This window comes from Polyodon spathula, chromosome 43 (genome assembly GCF_017654505.1).
Source record: "Polyodon spathula isolate WHYD16114869_AA chromosome 43, ASM1765450v1, whole genome shotgun sequence".
NCBI lineage: Eukaryota > Metazoa > Chordata > Actinopteri > Acipenseriformes > Polyodontidae > Polyodon > Polyodon spathula.
Window position 1 is genome coordinate 2,426,393 of NC_054576.1, and position 14,835 is coordinate 2,441,227.

Consider the following 14,835-nt stretch of genomic DNA (forward strand, 5'->3'; position numbering starts at 1 on the left):
GAGATAGAATGTTTAATTTAGACAGTCGGTAACAGTGTCTAACATTGCTAATCGTCTTAATTCATGAATTGGTTGTCTTAATTAGTTAATTTAACAGCCGTCCCTCAAATGACTTACAGGAGCCATTGAGAAAACACTCTTACCAAAGTCACCCACCCGAAAAAGAAAAGGTACAAATCCATTGCAACACTCGGCAGTTAGCAGGATAGACCGAGGGCAGACTACAATAGCTGCTGGCGGGCTTCTGATGTGCTGAATAGCTTTTATGTTACCGATCATTTGGCCACACTATCTGCTTACTGATATTTTGTTTTGGGTTTTTTGTTTTTATTATTAAATTACTACAGTACTGCATTGGTTATTGAAATCTCTAATTGAACTGCCATAGCTCTATCTATCAATCACTGTGAATAGACCGACAGCTTAAACGACACGATATACATGACTTGCACACACTATATTACAATATATATATATATTATACATACACACACTTGTACTGTACAGTAGTGCAGTGTATCGTTTTGAAATGAAAGGGAGCGAGTCGTGTCACTTATTATTATTAATAATAATACTCTAGCGGTGTAGGGGGGGGGTCTGTACATACCACCACAAAGGGCAAACGCGTACAGCCTCTACAGAAAACACTGCACAAATCAACCCAGACTGCGATCTGCAACTTATTATACACGCTACGCATTCAACCTGCCGCCTAGCAGAAACAGACACACAGACTGCATATTTTGAGGAACAAGAAACGCGACCGAGTAGACGAATTTGGGAAAAATAAAATAAAATAAAAAATAAAAACTACGTACACCGCGTTTAATTCATGCATGTATTTTTTTTTTTTTTTTATAAATGTATGCATTTGTTTGTTTGTTTGTATTTCGTGTGCCAGACTGCTGTTTACGAATACAGCTTGCCCGTTATACCCCCTTCTGCAAGTCGTAGTGCCGCTATAACCCCACACTGCCTGTGCGTCAAGAACAACACCAGCGCAGCTGGCTTCCGTTTCAGCAAGGGCAGTGCTCTGCTTTTTATAAGAACAAAAACAAAAACGGCCAGGGCTCTTACCTGTTTCCAGATTGTCCCCCAGCTATATACTTGACTTGTTTCGCTTTTAAAAAAAGAGCAAGTAAATGTGAAGAAGGACCATAAGAAACTGAACCTTCCCAAAAGCGCACAGCCTGGCACTATCGCTCCCTTTAAAACCGGAATGCACCTACTTCAGAAAGGGAGGGAGGGACGGAGGGGGGCGTTTTTGAAACCCATTCACGCCTTTATTGCATACAAGGACCACATTTCTAGCAAAGATCTGAAACCTATTATTAGTACTTCGTTTATTTAAAAAAAACAAACACATCTTTTTAAAAAAAAAGGACACGGTGTTGTGTTTAAACCTCGCCCCACTCCTTTTTCAAACCCGGTATGCCCCTCTCCCGAGCGGAGTGGTATACCCCAGCAGTTAATAATGCCAATTTCGACCAAACCCCAGATGGCTTTCTAGCTATAAAGGCTGCAGAATCAGACAGTTTTTACATTAGCAAACTACATGGAAGAAACTGGCTTCTCTCTCTCTCACACACAATTACCAGCAACTCATTTTTTCTCCCCCATTTCTGTATTAGAAATACTGAGAAGCAGAGACTAAATTCTGAACACTACAATGCAACGCTATTGACGAACTTGAAAAACCCACACCCGCTTCATCTATGCGCAGGGATGGGTATTTACTGACTTGTCGCCCCGCCCCCGATTTTTACGCGTAACTTGGTATACCGGCACGCGGTTGCGCGTTACCGGACAACAAACCGCGGTGTTGTTGAGGTCCAACTGAAGTCGAAATTTGTAGAGGTCTATAGGTACACACGATGGGAGGTCGGACGAGCGAGTGGGTTCACGTCTATTAGTGCGGTAGGTACGTCGCCTGTTTTTCAGACAAGGACACCTCGTTCGATCTCTCCAAAATAAATTAAACCCGGTCCGGTTCGGATAATCCAGGGCGCGTCTGCTCCTCACCCATGCATAACGAGCGATGGTGTCTGTGCGCTAGTTGGACCAGCTGGTCGCGCTGTGACGTCGTTCCTCTGCAAAACTTTTGGCCCCAGCTGTGTAGAATTAATTAATCAATTATATCAACGTTACGGGGTTCCGTTTGAAAAAAATATACCAGTATTAAAAAAAATACTTTGCGTATCATATAGCAATAGATGGTAAGGTATTCTGTCTATTTTATTTTTTTATGTTCTAGAATAAAGAACCGTTATCGGTTCCATAGTTCCACGCTCGGATCGGGCAGGTGCGCGTCTGCTCCTGACCTGGTGCAGCAAGAGAAAGAGAAAGGGAGGCTCTTACACTCGTCTGAACAGCCTCCCTCTGCTCTGTGCTGGTGGAGCAGAGACAGAGAGAGAGGCTCTTATACTCTCTGAACAGCCTCCCTCTGCTCTGTGCTGGTGGAGCAGAGAAGGAGAAAGAGAGGCTCTTACACTCTCGGAACAGCCTCCCTCTGCTCTGTGCTATGGAGCAGAGAGAGAGAGAAGGCTCTTACACTCTCTGAACAGCCTCCCTCTGCACTGTGCTGGTGGAGCAGAGAAGGAGAAAGGAAGGCTCTTATGTTCTCTGAACTCCTCCCTCCGCTTGTGCTGGTGGAGCAGCATAGAGAAAGGGAGGCTCTTATACTCTCTGAACAGCCTCCCTCTGCTCTGTGCAGAGGAAGAGAAAGAGAAAGGGAGGCTCTTACACTCTCTGAACAGCCTCCCTCTGCTCTGTGCTGGTGGAGCAGAGAAAGAGAGAGAAAGGGAGGCTCTTACACTCTCTGAACAGCCTCCCTCTGCTCTGTGCTGGTGGAGCAGAGACAGAGAAAGGGAGGCTCTTATACTCTCTGAACAGCCTCCCTCTGCTCTGTGCTGGTGGAGCAGAGAAGGAGAAAGAGAGGCTCTTACACTCTCTGAACAGCCTCCCTCTGCTCTGTGCTGGTGGAGCAGAGAAAGAGAAAGGGAGGCTCTTATACTCTCTGAACAGCCTCCCTCTGCTCTGTGCTGGTGGAGCAGAGAAAGAGAAAGGGAGGCTCTTACACTCTCGGAACAGCCTCCCTCTGCTCTGTGCTGGTGGAGCAGAGACAGAGAAAGAGAGGCTCTTATACTCTCTGAACAGCCTCCCTCTGCTCTGTGCTGGTGGAGCAGAGAAAGAGAAAGGGAGGCTCTTACACTCTCTGAACAGCCTCCCTCTGCTCTGTGCTGGTGGAGCAGAGAGAGAGAAAGGGAGGCTCTTACACTCTCTGAACAGCCTCCCTCTGCTCTGTGCTGGTGGAGCAGAGAAGGAGAAAGAGAGGCTCTTATACTCTCTGAACAGCCTCCCTCTGCTCTGTGCTGGTGGAGCAGAGAAAGAGAAAGAGGCTCTTACACTCTCTGAACAGCCTCCCTCTGCTCTGTGCTAGTGGAGCAGAGAGAGAGAGAGAGGCTCTTACACTCTCTGAACAGCCTCCCTCTGCACTGTGCTGGTGGAGCAGAGAAGGAGAAAGAGAGGCTCTTACACTCTCGGAACAGCCTCCCTCTGCACTGTGCTGGTGGAGCAGAGAGAGAGAGAGGGCTCTTACACTCTCGGAACAGCCTCCCTGCTCTGTGCTGGTGGAGCAGAGACAGAGAGAGGCTCCCTCTGCTACTCATTTTTAAGTATTTTTCTTAAATCACGGGATTAGCGAGTAGGCTGTGCTGTCTAGACAATGCACCATTCCACTATCCTAATAATAACGCGTTCCGAAGAGCCCGTTAATTCTGGAATGCGAACCCTGCACGGCACTATTCCGAACGCCAAACGCTTCCGACATTCCACAGATGCGCTGCTGGTGATGTAATTAACGCGGGCTTGCCACCGCAAGAACACGTGTACAGGATTTCACAGACTTTATGAATTCATTTATACACAGTAGCAGATAGGAAAGTGTGCTCAGCATGCATATATATATATATATATATATATAAGAGAGAGAGAGAGAGAGAGAGAGAGAGAGAGAGAGAGAGAGAGAGAGAGAGTGTTTGTGTTTGCGCGCGTCTAAGAGACAATTTGATTGATTGGTGTGGCTGTTGCGCTTGAAAAGCGGGGATGTTCTCAATCAATAAACTGATCAATCAAGCATCGGTCAAGCCGCTTGACTGCCACTGCAAACCCCCTAACACAATCTAAACATCTGAAAAATAACAGGTTTCCCGGACGGGAGTCTGCTAGTGGAAAACGTCTTTGCATATAGAGAGAGGGCGCTGTGGTTTTTATCCCAATTCTCTGCATCTCTCGCAGCCTGCCCTGGACTGGAGGGAGCCCCCTTTCTCTTAGGGGTGGGTGAGGGAGGGAGGGAGCAGTTCAGTCTCCGTGCCTCAATACATCTCATGATATTATTAAAGGCAATCAAATTATCACGTATTTGTTATTATCAACGTAACCATATCAAAAATGGACCAAAATTAGCAATACCTCAAACACGGGAATATACTTACAAGTACAATTCTGACATCTGACATTAAACAGCACTGCCACCCTGCGGCTGCAAACGGCACTGCAGCCATAGCTGTATCGGCTTACAGTTCAATTAGATAGTATTGAAACAACAGGGCTACATTTTCTTATTATTTTGTAATAATTTATAAAGAATGCAGTAAAGGGGGGCAGACTGATCCAGCCTCTCTGCGCTTTACAATGCTCCTCTATGCTTTACCACACCTCTCTGTGCTTTACAATGCTTCCCTATGCTTTACCAGACCTCTCTGTGCTTTACAATGCTTCCCTATGCTTTACCAGACCTCTCTGTGCTTTACAATGCTTCCCTATGCTTTACCAGACCTCTCTGTGCTTTACAATGCTTCCCTATGCTTTACAAGACCTCTCTGTGCTTTACAATGCTTCCCTGTGCTTTACCAGACCTCTCTGTGCTTTACAATGCTTTCCTATGCTTTACCAGACCTCTCTGTGCTTTACAATGCTTCCCTATGCTTTACCAGACCTCTCTGTGCTTTACAATGCTTCCCTATGCTTTACCAGACCTCTCTGTGCTTTACAATGCTTCCCTATGCTTTACCAGACCTCTCTGTGCTTTACAATGCTTCCCTATGCTTTACCAGACCTCTCTGTGCTTTACAATGCTTCCCTATGCTTTACCAGACCTCTCTGTGCTTTACAATGCTTCCCTATGCTTTACCAGACCTCTCTGTGCTTTACAATGCTTCCCTGTGCTTTACCAGACCTCTCTGTGCTTTACAATGCTTCCCTATGCTTTACCAGACCTCTCTGTGCTTTACAATGCTTCCCTATGCTTTACCAGACCTCTCTGTGCTTTACAATGCTTCCCTATGCTTTACCAGACCTCTCTGTGCTTTACAATGCTTTACCAGACTGTGCTTTACAATGCTTCCCTATGCTTGACCAGACCTCTCTGTGCTTTACAATGCTTCCCTATGCTTTACCAGACCTCTCTGTGCTTTACAATGCTTCCCTGTGCTTTACCAGTCCTCTCTGTGCTTTACAATGCTTCCCTGTGCTTTACCAGACCTCTCTGTGCTTTACAATGCTTCCCTATGCTGTACCAAAGAATCACACAATATTGCAAGATTTGCAGTGAGATCCCAAGTTTTTATTAACAAGAAATCTCGGTTTGATTCGAAACTAATTTAGTGAAAGTGCTCCTTAATTGCGGATAATTGTATTGTTATTAATATTATTATTATTCATTCGACTCTATGAAGCAAGATTACTTCCTTCTGAACGGCGAGGCAAAAACTTTTTTTTTTCCCCGCAGCTGTTAGACTTAACTAAGCTTGTTCTGTTGCTTGGGATACTGCGCAGCTGAGAGGAATATTTAAACGAACAAACAAACAAACAAACAAACAAACAAAAAAACAACCGCCTCCCTCCGATCCAACATCACACGAGGGTTCGCAAACACAAGGTCAAAAGACGCATTAAAAATACATTCCCGGCCACACAACCCGTGGGCTGCGAACGATTATGCTGCCCCCCAAAAACCAGCCCCTGTAATTAAAATACGAGTCTTTTAATCTGGCTCCCAGCCCTCCAGCCACAATTGCTCTGAGCTGGCCCGGGTTGTCTAAAGATGAGGCAAGAAAATGATATTAAGGGAAGGGGGTTAGCGTTACATAGTCAATTGGGGGGGGGGGGGGGGGGGGGGGGGGGGGGGGGGGGGTCGTTAGTGGAAGAATCAAAAAAGGTGTAGAAGTTTTGCCTTTAAAAAAAAGCAGAGGCTAACTAAATACATTTTTTTCCCCCCTCACAATCATTTAACTTTACAATTTCTTATATTAGCTTCCTTATACAAGCGGGTTAGCAACACAAAATCTGTCTTTTCGTTGGAGGGGCAGATGCTGGCAGTTTGACACTCGATTTCGTTGCTGTGAGACAAAGGTTTAGCCTCACATCTGTTTTTTTTTTTTTTTTTATTTTTTTTATAACGCCTTACAGCTGCTTGGAAAGTTTAAAAAAAACTCCCCCGACCGCAACCAGTCTGTCTCCCTACTCCCCTCTCCATCTTTCTCTCTCCACACCGCTGTCTGTCTCCCCCCTCTCCCTCTCCACACATGCTGTCTGTCTCCCTACCCATTCTATCTTTCTCTCTCTCTCTGTCTCTTCTCCATCTTTCTCTCTCCACACACCGCTGTCTGTTTCCCCCTCTCTCCCTCTCCCTCTCCACACACCGCTGTCTGTCTCCCCCTCTCTCCCTCTCCCTCTCCACACACTGCTGTCTGTCTCCCTACTCCTCCCTCTCTTTCTCTCCTCACACTCTGTCTCTCTCTCCCCCTCTCTCCCTCTCCCTCTCCACACACCACTGTCTGTCTCCCCCTCTCTCCCTCTCCCTCTCCACACACTGCTGTCTGTCTCCCCCTCGCTCCCTCTCCCTCTCCACATACCGCTGTCTCTCTCCCCGTGGCGATGTATGTCAGGTGATGTGTATCTTTTTGTCTCTCTCTCGTTACTCTTTCACATCTTTCATCTTCCACTCTCTCGTTGGCGTTTACCATCTCTACCTCTCCATCTCTCCCTCTCCACACACCGCTGTCTGTCTCCCCCTCTCTCCCTCTCCCTCTCCACACACCGCTGTCTGTCTCCCTACCCATTCTATCTTTCTCTCTCTCTCTGTCTCTTCTCCATCTTTCTCTCTCCACACACCGCTGTCTGTCTCCCCCTCTCTCCCTCTCCCTCTCCACACACCGCTGTCTGTCTCCCCCCTCTCCCTCTCCACACACCGCTGTCTGTCTCCCCCTCGCTCCCTCTCCCTCTCCACATACCGCTGTCTGTCTCCCTACCCATTCTATCTTTCTCTCTCTCTCTGTCTCTTCTCCATCTTTCTCTCTCCACACACCGCTGTCTGTCTCCCCCTCTCTCCCTCTCCCTCTCCACACACCGCTGTCTGTCTCCCTACCCATTCTATCTTTCTCACTCTCTCTGTCTCTTCTCCATCTTTCTCTCTCCACACTCCGCTCTCCTCTCTCTCCCCTCTCTCCCTCTCCCCCTCTCTCCCTCTCCCTCTCCCTCTCCACACACCACTGTCTGTCTCCCCTCTCTCCCTCTCCCTCTCCACACACTGCTGTCTGTCTCCCCCTCGCTCCCTCTCCCTCTCCACATACCGCTGTCTGTCTCCCTACCCATTCTATCTTTCTCTCTCTCTCTGTCTCTTCTCCATCTTTCTCTCTCCACACACCGCTGTCTGTCTCCCCCTCTCTCCCTCTCCCTCTCCCTCACAAGGAGAGTTACGCGGCGCTATGCTTCAGTGCGGGAGCTCCCGGGTTAGCCACAGAGATCGTCACAATATATATACTAAAAAAGTCAAATTAAGCGAACGAAACAGTTCAATTAAGGGTTTGATTAACTGAGAAGTCGGTTGGAATGGAAACCAGCAGACACAGGGGGTACCCCGGGACCAGAGTTGGGAAACGCTGCCCCAGTTAGATCCAAACTAGACTACCGTGTCGAGACTGCAGTTTTAAACCTGGCGAGACGGTATAACAAGACACGCTCTGTCAATGACAGGCCACCAACCGGGGGACCAAGAGTCACAACACCTGCCCGAGATCGACAGATCACTCTGCAGCATCTCCGTGATGCCAACTGTTAATCAGCACAATAAAAAGTCACAGCGCCTGCTCTGAAAAAGAGCTTGTCATTTTTCGATCACATCTAGTGAATTTCACCAAGTTTCTTTTTGATGCTCAGTATAGCTTTACAAGGTCTCAATCCTAAAATTCTAGGTGATGCAAAACAAAACAGACCATGAAGATTTTTTTTTTTTCCCCACCCTGAAGATTGCACTAGCTTCCTCGGCAATGATGCCCTCCCTCTTTCTGTGTGTCAATTCCACTGAAAATCTTTTCACTTCTTCTATATCTGCTCTGTAGAATTTCTGCTTTCCCTTGGCAGTGTTAATTAAACACACACTGGCTATTTCCAGTCACCTAGCAACTACCTCTGGCACATGGCACGCTGTCTATATGGATAATCTCTTGACACGGCTCAAACGCTCGTCACATTTTCTTAAGAGAAAGTCGCTTCAAATGTTATTTTGTGCTCCAGCTTTTCTAGTCACTGACTTCTCTCTCTCACTCTCGCTCAATCTCTCTCTCTCTCTCTCTCTCACTCTCGTCTCTCTCTCTCTCTCTCTCCCTCTCTCTCTCTCTCTCTCTCTCTCTCTCTCTCTCTCAATCTCTCTCTCTCTCTCTCTCACTCTCTCTCTCGTCTCTCTCTCCTCTCCGAGCTTCTCGAGAGAGAGAGTGTAGAGATAGAGGAGAGAGTAGCGCGAGTAGAGAGCGAGCGAGGAGTAGAGAGAATTGCTGTACAAGAGCAGCTTTCTCGAGCAGAAGAGGACGTAGAGTTAGAAATAAAGAGAGAGAGAGTGAGAGAGTAGAGGGTCGCGGATACGAGCAATCTAGCGATGCGAGCGCGAGCGAGCGAGTCTCTCTCGAGAGAGCAATGAGGGGAAACGCGGAGTAGCGAGACTAGAGGAGTCGTCAGAGTAGCGCGAGAGTAGAGCAGAGAGCGAGAGAGAGTCAGGAGCTACTAGATAGGAGAGACTCTAGCGATCTCGAGAGAGCTGTTCAAGGATCTCGGAGACTAGCGCTAGCTCTCCTCTCTCTCTCTCTCTCCTCCTCTCCTCTCTCTCTCTCTCTCTCTTCTCTCTCTCTCTCTCTCTCTCTCTTCACTCTCTCTATCTCTCTCTCTCTCTCTCTCTCTCTCTCTCTCTCTCTCTCTCTCTCTCTCTCTCTCTCTCTCTCTCTCTCAATCTCTCTCTCTCTCTCTCGCTCTCTCGCTCTCTCTCTCTCTCTCTCTCTCTCTCTCCCTCTCTCTCTCTCTCTCTCTCTCTCTCTCTCTCTCTCTCTCTCTCTCTCTCTCTCTCTCTCTCTCTCTCTCTCTCTCTCTCTCTCTTCTCTCTCTCTCTCTCAGTGAGATCTAGAGGAGTTCAGAGAGAGAGAGGAGCAGCGTTAGAGAGAGAGAGTCTCGAGAGCAGAGAAGAGAGAGCGAGTAGAGAGGAACGAGAGCTCTCTCTCTCTCAGGATTTCAATCTATCCACAGAGTCGATCTCTCTATCTCCTAGCTCTGAGAGCCTCACTCTAGGGACTAAGCGAGAGACTTCCATGTCCCTCATTGCTAATCTCTGTACACTCTCGACCTGATGTCTTCTCTCCCTCTCTCTCTCTCTCCCTCTCGCTCTCTCGCGCTCTCTCTCTCTCCTGTTTCAATCTGTCACTCAGTGGATCAATTTCTTTATTTCCATAGGATTGCTAATAACTTGCTAAAGAAGTTTGTAAAATTGCAATTGTGACATAAAGTGATGAGTTTTAGATTAGATAAAGAAAGAAAGCAAGCGCTGGGCTGCAGTGTGGAAGGCAGTGGGTTTGAGGAGCTCAGTGGTGAGATAAAGAAAGTGCTGGGCTGCAGTGTGGAAGGCAGTGGGTTTGAGGAGCTCAGTGGTTAGATAAAGAAAGCGCTGGGCTGCAGTGTGGAAGGCAGTGGGTTTGAGGAGCTCAGTGGTTAGATAAAGAAAGCGCTGGGCTGCAGTGTGGAAGGCAGTGGGTTTGAGGAGCTCAGTGGTTAGATAAAGAAAGCGCTGGGCTGCAGTGTGGAAGGCAGTGGGTTTGAGGAGCTCAGTGGTTAGATAAAGAAAGCGCTGGGCTGCAGTGTGGAAGGCAGTGGGTTTGAGGAGCTCAGTGGTTAGATAAAGAAAGCGCTGGGCTGCAGTGTGGAAGGCAGTGGGTTTGAGGAGCTCAGTGGTTAGATAAAGAAAGCGCTGGGCTGCAGTGTGGAAGGCAATGGGTTTGAGGAGCTCAGTGGTTAGATAAAGAAAGCGCTGGGCTGCAGTGTGGAAGGCAGTGGGTTTGAGGAGCTCAGTGGTTAGATAAAGAAAGCGCTGGGCTGCAGTGTGGAAGGCAGTGGGTTTGAGGAGCTCAGTGGTTAGATAAAGAATATTTTTCCGACCCGTTTTGAAATGCCCCGTTACCAACTCGCCACTACTCAAATACAATACTGTGTTATTTATATTACCTTCTAGTCCAGGGATGGGAATAAGACTCCCCTTCCACAGAGGTTTGATCCAGTCCTGGTTTTACTAGGAGTTTAATAAGACACACCTGAGCTTGTTACCTAGATACGCTGAGGGCTGATCAAGCTTGTAATAAAACCTGGAATGGGGGTGAAACTACTGTGCAATAGGAGTCTTATTTCCAAAAGGCAGAATTTAAATATATATTGAGACAGGCTGTGGGCAGTGCTATAGCAGTGGTATGGTTTTATTGTTACATCTAGGGCTATCATTAAAGTTTCCTGTCAATTGTTTTCTGCCATCACAGATGTTCTAGGATCTTGCCTGACCTGACTCTCGTCTCCCTGCTGCCCCGCCAGACTCTGGGACAGGATGCAGGGGCGGTCGCATTGATCCACGCCTACTTTCCCTACATACTCCAGATGCTACTAGCTACCCGATAGCAGCAAAGGTTAATTCTATACACAGTGAGGCAAGCATTGTGGCTTAGTGGTTAGAGCTGAGGGACTGGGATTGAGGGAAGCAGTGTGGCTCTAGTCTAGTGTAGAGCGAGGTCTCAGGCACCCGTGCCCCTTCCCTCCTCGTAAGACCAGATCAACCTGGGCTACTCGTCATCCTTGAGGGAGGGAGGGAAGCAGTGTGGCTCTAGTGGTTAGAGCTGAGGGGGAGGGAGGGAAGCAGTGGGTGTGGTTAGAGCTGAGGGACTGGGAGGGAGGGAAGCAGTGTGGCCTAGTCTAGTGGTTAGAGCTGAGGGACTGGGAGGGAGGGAAGCAGTGTGGCTCTAGTCTAGTGGTTAGAGCTGAGGGACTGGGAGGGAGGCAGTGTGGATCTTTAGGGTTAGAGCTGAGGGACTGGGAGGGAGGGAAGCAGTGTGGCTCTAGTCTAGTGGTAGAGCTGAGGGACTTAGAGCTGAGGAGACTGGGAGGGAGGGAAGCAGTGTGGCTCTAGTGGTTAGAGCTGAGTGGGAGGGAGGGAAGCAGTGTGGCTAGAGCTGAGGGACTGGGAGGGAGGGAAGCAGTGTGGCTCTAGTCTAGTGGTTAGAGCTGAGGGACTGGGAGGGAGGGAAGCAGTGTGGTCTAGTCTAGTGGTTAGAGCTGAGGGACTGGGAGGGAGGGAAGCAGTGTGGCTCTAGTGGTTAGAGCTGAGGGACTGGGAGGGTTTGAGCTGAGGGACTGGGAGGGAGGGAAGCAGTGTGGCTCTAGTGGTTAGAGCTGAGGGACTGGGAGGGAGGGAAGCAGTGTGGCTCTAGTCTAGTGGTTAGAGGGAAGCAGTGTGGTCTAGTCTAGTGGTTAGAGCTGAGAGACTGGGAGAGCCAATACTGTGGACTGGAGCCGACAAACTGGGAGACAGGGTAGAATAGAGGCGACAGCTGACAAAATAAAGCTCGGTTTTCTGCTTTCTCCGGACTGCAGTATTTTCCAAGCTTTGAAAATAACTCCAAAGCCTTGTGTGGGGGTGGCTCGGTCACACAGGCATGCCGGCTATATAATTCACTGGCAACAGCAGCTACAGGAGCGAGGTTCTAGCTCGAGGGTCAGGAGCAGTTGTGATCTGAAGATGTGTTGCGATCTGCTTGCGTTGTTTGCGAATGCAATTCATTAAGTTTTTCGTTAATTAATTAAGTTCAGCACGCTGAAACTCTAGATTTATATAAACATCTGTATTTTTTTTTTTTCTTGGTGTAAAAATCAGGACTTTCACATGTTAGTTAAGTTCAAATTTTGGTTAAGTAGATATAAAATAATAATAATAATAATAATAATAATAATAATAATAATAATAATAATAATAATAATAATAATAATATAAACACAGGCTTGTAGGTTTTGTAAAAGTTGTGATTGTCCAGTGACATGTGTTAAACTCTGAAAAGGGTCTGAGCAAGTCCGTGTATAGTTTCCTAATGTCTCGCTCTGAGCAGAGTTTAAAGGTCACGGCTGAAGGTCATGAGAGGATCGAGTTTCACCCTGACATCTGCCAAAAAGGAGGCTTGTGGGGTTCAGTGCCGTCCCACAGGCATGCCAGTTTAGAGACGGGGGCTCCCATCGCAAAAAACACAGCTTCACCGACAACCGAGGGCCAGGGTGAGGGAGACAGGGGGCTTTGCACATGCAAGCGATGGACAAAAATGAAACACTTAGGCAAGCATTGTAAAGCACAGAGAGGTCTGATAGAAGCATTGTAAAGCACAGAGAGGTTAGGGAAGCATTGTAAAGCACAGAGAGGTCTGGTAAAGCATAGGGAAGCATTGTAAAGCACAGAGAGGTCTGGTAAAGCATAGGGAAGCATTGTAAAGCACAGAGAGGTCTGGTAAAGCATAGGGAAGCATTGTAAAGCACAGAGAGGTCTAGTAAAGCATAGGGAACCATTGTAAAGCATAGAGAGGTCTGGTAAAGCATAGGAAAGCATTGTGAAGCACAGAGAGGTCTGGTAAAGCATAGGGAAGCATTGCAAAGCACAGAGAGGTCTGGTAAAGCATAGGGAAGCATTGTAAAGCATAGAGAGGTCTGGTAAAGCATAGGAAAGCATTGTGAAGCACAGAGAGGTCTGGTAAAGCATAGGGAAGCATTGTAGAAATATCCTCGTGCAAATGGGACTTTGTGATTCAATTCCTGCAAAGTTCAAACCCAATCGAATCAAACGATTTCTCTAAACCATTAGGAAAGGACAACTTGATCGTTACAATCGCAGGTAGAAAGTTGCAATGATGTTTTTTTCATGTTTCAAGAACATAAGAATTTACGAACGAGAGGAGTCCGTTCAGCCCGCCAGAGCTCGTCCGGATCTCAGAACTTTGTCAAGTCGGGTCTTAAAGGACCCCAGTGATTCTGCATCAGCAACAAGACTAGGTAACCCATTCCATCCCCTCACCACTCTCTGTGTGAAGAAGAGTCTCCTTCAACAACATGACTAGGTAACCCATTCCATCCCCTCACCACTCTCTGTGTGAAGAAGAGTCTCCTTCAACAACATGACTAGGTAACCCATTCCATCCCCTCACCACTCTCTGTGTGAAGAAGAGTCTCCTTCAGCAACATGACTAGGTAACCCATTCCATCCCCTCACCACTCTCTGTGTGAAGAAGAGTCTCCTTCAGCAACATGACTAGGTAACCCATTCCATCCCCTCACCACTCTCTGTGTGAAGAAGAGTCTCCTTCAGCAACATGACTAGGTAACCCATTCCATCCCCTCACCACTCTCTGTGTGAAGAAGAGTCTCCTTCAGCAACATGACTAGGTAACCCATTCCATCCCCTCACCACTCTCTGTGTGAAGAAGAGTCTCCTTCAGCAACATGACTAGGTAACCCATTCCATCCCCTCACCACTCTCTGTGTGAAGAAGAGTCTCCTTCAGCAACATGACTAGGTAACCCATTCCATCCCCTCCCCACTCTCTGTGTGAAGAAGAGTCTCCTTCAGCAACATGACTAGGTAACCCATTCCATCCCCTCACCACTCTCTGTGTGAAGAAGAGTCTCCTTCAACAACATGACTAGGTAACCCATTCCATCCCCTCACCACTCTCTGTGTGAAGAAGAGTCTCCTTCAGCAACATGACTAGGTAACCCATTCCATCCCCTCACCACTCTCTGTGTGAAGAAGAGTCTCCTTCAGCAACAGCATGACTAGGTAACCCATTCCATCCCCTCCCCACTCTCTGTGTGAAGAAGAGTCTCCTTCAACAACATGACTAGGTAACCCATTCCATCCCCTCACCACTCTCTGTGTGAAGAAGAGTCTCCTTCAGCAACATGACTAGGTAACCCATTCCATCCCCTCACCACTCTCTGTGTGAAGAAGAGTCTCCTTCAGCAACATGACTAGGTAACCCATTCCATCCCCTCACCACTCTCTGTGTGAAGAAGAGTCTCCTTCAGCAACATGACTAGGTAACCCATTCCATCCCCTCACCACTCTCTGTGTGAAGAAGAGTCTCCTTCAGCAACATGACTAGGTAACCCATTCCATCCCCTCCCCACTCTCTGTGTGAAGAACAGTCTCCTTCACTTCACTTTCCACACTGCATGTCCTCTGGTCCTCGTTTCTGTGCTGCGCTGACAGCAACAGTTGACTATGTGAACTCTTTTTAAGATTTTAAAGACGTCAAATCAGGTCCTCGCTAATTCTTCGTTGTTCCAAGCTTGTTGCAAAGTCTACACCATGAAAATAACTAAAACAGACATAATTATATTTCCTTCACACAGTAACTTATATATATTGTCACTATTTCTTATTTTGCTTGGGTGTGGATGTATTATTTTTTTTTTTTTAATTAAAAAGTTAGTTTCCATCCAC

General features: G+C 47.4%; 1 protein-coding gene across 2 annotated transcripts in view; it reads right to left on the minus strand.

The window, feature by feature from the left end:
• The window catches only part of LOC121305512 (plexin A3-like), a 61,044-nt gene extending 59,397 nt beyond the window's left edge, over window positions 1–1,647 (minus strand). For both annotated transcript variants that reach the window (XM_041237157.1, XM_041237156.1), the window contains exon 1: window positions 1,078–1,647. The gene's annotated coding sequence lies outside the window, so the exon portion shown is untranslated. The remainder of the gene's footprint in view (window positions 1–1,077) is intronic.
• Window positions 1,648–14,835: the final 13,188 nt, after the last annotated feature.